We start from the raw sequence: 4,124 nt of genomic DNA on the forward strand, positions 1-4,124 counted from the left end.
TCACTTCCTTATGCTCACCTAAGTATATAAACATGGATTTAAAGGATTAGAAGCATCAAATTCACTTATTTACATAATAAATCATCCAAAAACGTGTCAAGAATGGGATTAAAAACATGTTACTTTTATGGTTTATCAAATATCCCCAAACCTAAGTGTTTGCTTGCCCTCAAGCAAAATCCTTAACTCACAATTACAAATTAATTATTGTCAACTTATAATTCTCATCAATAATGTTTTGTCATAATTCAAAAATAATCATACATTGATAATTCAACTAAAAGAGCACTAAAGATTCAAACTATCGAAGTCAAACATTTTTAAAGCATGAAAACATAGGTATTTCCCCTTATCTAAGTAATTACCTTTAATTCAAAATTGAAAAGAATAGACATCCTCACTAAAGATTCACTCAAATCACACAAAGTGTTTAAGGTTAAATAATAAGCACTCAATAGTCAAACATGAAAAGTCATTACCATAGGCTTGCATGAAAATCAAATCTCCACCACTATAAAATAAGATGATACATGAATCAAAAGGTCTTTAAGCGGTTGTAATGGGGCTTAGGTTAAAGGTGTGGAGAAAGGTTGAAAAAGATGGTTAAAATCGAGATCGGATTGATAAATTACCAAACTAGAAAAATAAAGAAATTATGAATTAAAAACAATTACATCAATAGAAACTATTCAAGAATAACATGAGCTTCTTCCCAAAATATGAATTTAACTGTTCAAGCCCAATTAACATAGAATTAAATAATAATAAAAAAATATGTATATATATTTTTTGAATTTTCTTTTTTTCAAATAATAAGAAATAATTAAGTAACTTAAACACAAGGCTTAATTAGGAAATTAACCAAATGACTGTGTCAAACGCTCGTGTGGACTATTTTAGGTCGTGTCTCTGTCGATTTTTGTAAAAATTAAGTCCCAAAATCCACACGGCCAAGGACACGCCCGTGTGTCCAGGCCTTGTAGGTCACATGGCCATGTCCCTAGGCCGTGTAACTCACTATCGAACCCCTTTTAGTGCACACAGCCTGGGACACACCTGTTTGTCCAGGCCATGTGGGTCAAAAACATTTCTTATTTTGAAAAGTAATTAATTTTAAAAATATCATAAAATTAAATTAAGAAAATTAGCAGTCTTAACACTCGGGTTGCCTCCCGAGAAGCGCTTATTTAAAGTCTAAGCTCGACTTATCTCGTGTTCGGATGATCACGGTGGTTCGCAGAGTCGAAAATCCTTTTTCTCGCTGTAAATTCTATTATCAAAATAAGGTTTGAGTCAAGTAATATTTACCTTAAAAGTGTCGAATTTAGAATGAGTTACCTAGACTGTACCGTATGGAAAGACATTCAATACCGTAAAAGGAGTTACTCCGTTTGCATTAAGCTCTGAAGTTACAATTCGAGGGTCTATTTTATCTAACAGTACCTGGTCCCCAACCTTAAACTGATTTGTTCTATCTTTATACTAGTCATGGTGTCGCTTTGGTTCTGTATCGTGTATTCTCGATTTCTCCTTGACCTGTGCCCGCCATTCGTCTAGTTCATCGATCTGTAACATTTGTTCTTCACGAGTTGTTTTGTTTTTGTCACATTGAATGGAACGTGGCTCTATCACGTTTTTCCGAGGGGTTTCTTTCAAAGAAGTTTGAGCCACAAAGTTATTCATATTGATAGAACTCGTATAATCATCTTGATCACTAGATGTTTTAAAAAAATAATGAGCGTGGAGTGTAATCGTATCATCACCTACAAGAAGTATTAATTCACCTGTACCAACATCAATAGTAGTTCTAGTAGTTTCTAAAAAAGGCTGACCTAAAATGAAAGGTACGTCACGATCCTCATCCATGTCTAAAACAACAAAATCAACTGGGAGTATGAAGTTATCAATTTTGACAAGAACATCTTCAACAATACCCCTAGGAAATTTAATGGTTCTATCTGCTAATTGAATACTCATCCTAGTTTGTTTGGGTTTCTCAAGACCTAATTGCTTAAAAATTTTATAGGGCATGACATTAATACTAGCCCCTAAATCAGTAAAAGCATTATTAACATTTAAACTACCAATTAAATAAGGAATAGTAAAACTCCCTAGATCTTAGTTTATTTTGCAAGATAGCTGATCAAATTGCATTTAGCTCTATGTGCGATGAATCATCTAACTTCCATTTGTTTGCTAAAAGCTCCTTTAAATATTGAACGAAATTGGGCATCTGTGAAAGAGCTTCAATAAGTGGCCAAGTTAATATGTAACTTTTTCAAAATTTTAAGAAATTTACCAAATTGTTCATTCGTGTGGTCTTTCTTTGTTGCGTTGGGATATGGCACATGAGGTTTATATTCCTTACCGACCGATTTTTGTTCATTTTGGCTTACCTCAACCTTACCTTTACTTACCGCACTTTCTTGCCTCAGTTCTGGTTCAGATTCAACTAACCTTTCTTCATCTCGCACAATAATTGCATGAAGTTGCTCCCTTGGGTTAGTTTTGGTATTACTAGGCAAGCTACCTTGTAGTCACTCTAAAATCAACTTCGCAAGTTGACTGATTTGGTTCTCAATCCCTTGAATCGACGCTTGTTAATTTTTAAGTGTTGTTTCGGTGTTTTAAAAGTGGGTTTTTGAAACTGAAATAAACTTCATCAACATCTTCTCAAGGTTCGGCGTTTTCTCTTGTTGGTAAGGTGGTTGGAAGCCTGGAAGGGTTTGTGGTCTTTGGTTTCCCTGACCACCCCAAGAGAAATTGAGATAGTTCCTCCAACCTACATTATAAGTGTTACTATAAGGATTATTCTGGGGTCTAGAATTTTGACCCATATAGTTGATTTTCTTGTTCTCTGTGCTAGGACCGTAGGGTAAATATTCTGGATTTATTCGTTCCTCCTCCATTTGCATCGCATTACATCACCGAATGTACCTGCGTAGAAACACATAAACAATCAATTTTCTTATTTAATTGTTCTAACTAATTTGATAACATGGTGATTACATCTATATTGAAAACAGCGGCTGCTCTATTAGGCTTTGTCATCATTACTTGCCACTGATAATTATTTAGTGCCATCTCCTTTATAAATTCATAAGCCACGTCAGGTGTTTTATTATTCAAAGTACCACCGACGGCTGCATCAATCAATTGCCTAGTTGAGGGGTTCAAACCATTGTAGACGGTTTGAACCTGTAGTCATAGAGGTAACCCATGGTGAGGACACCTTCTCAATAAATCCTTATACCTCTCCCATGCATCATATAGAGTCTCTAAGTCAATCTATACGTAGGAAGAGATATCATTCTTCAACTTAGTTGTTTTAGCCGGTGAAAAATACTTCAATAAAAATCTTTCGGTCATTTGGTCCCATGTAGTGATAGAACCTCGTGGTAACGAATTCAAATACTGTTTAAGTTTGTTCCTCAACGAGAAAGGGAACAACCGTAAGCGAATGACATCGTCAGAAATGCCATTTATCTTGAAAGTATGGCAAACTGTCAGGAAAATAGCCAAATGAGTATTTGGATCTTCATCTTGCAAACCATCAAACTGAACAAACTATTGGATCATCTGAATAGTGTTTGGATTCAGTTTGAAGTTATTCGCAGCAATAGTAGGTCTTACAACAGTTGATTTAGCCCCAGTTAGAATGGGCTTGCCATAATCGTACATAGTATAGGAGCAGGATTCAGATTTACTAGATTCGTAGCAATCACAGGAGGCAGCGAATTATTCTGATTTTTAGCCATCTCCTCAGTAATAATGACATCCTCTTACTCTTCCACTATATTCTATCGACTATGCCTTTATTCTCTACAGTTTTAGCGAGTTGCACTTTCAATTTCTCTGTCAAATACTAGTGGTCCTGAAGGGTGTCTTTTAGTCATAAACTAAAGGAACCTCTGAGAAGCAAATAAAAAAGAAATTTGAAAACAAAAAAATAAAATACAATAAAAATAAATATGGCTAAATTAATAAAAATCGAGTGTTCCTAATATTTTAGTCCCCGGCAATGGCACCAAAACCTTGATGGTCACTAAACTAACTAAAATTACGATAAAGGAAAGCCCACCTATCGACCAATTGTATAGCTATAGTGAGAAGGGAATATCGTA

At 34.9% G+C, this 4,124-nt stretch overlaps 1 non-coding gene across 1 annotated transcript; it reads left to right on the forward strand.

The window, feature by feature from the left end:
• Positions 1–3,214: 3,214 nt before the first annotated feature.
• Positions 3,215–3,321, forward strand: LOC121224793 (small nucleolar RNA R71). Its single transcript, XR_005922538.1, has one exon. It is a non-coding gene; the product is annotated as a small nucleolar RNA R71 (small nucleolar RNA).
• The last annotated feature ends 803 nt before the right edge of the window (positions 3,322–4,124 follow it).

Source organism: Gossypium hirsutum, chromosome D12 (genome assembly GCF_007990345.1).
Source record: "Gossypium hirsutum isolate 1008001.06 chromosome D12, Gossypium_hirsutum_v2.1, whole genome shotgun sequence".
NCBI classification, from domain to species: domain Eukaryota; kingdom Viridiplantae; phylum Streptophyta; class Magnoliopsida; order Malvales; family Malvaceae; genus Gossypium; species Gossypium hirsutum.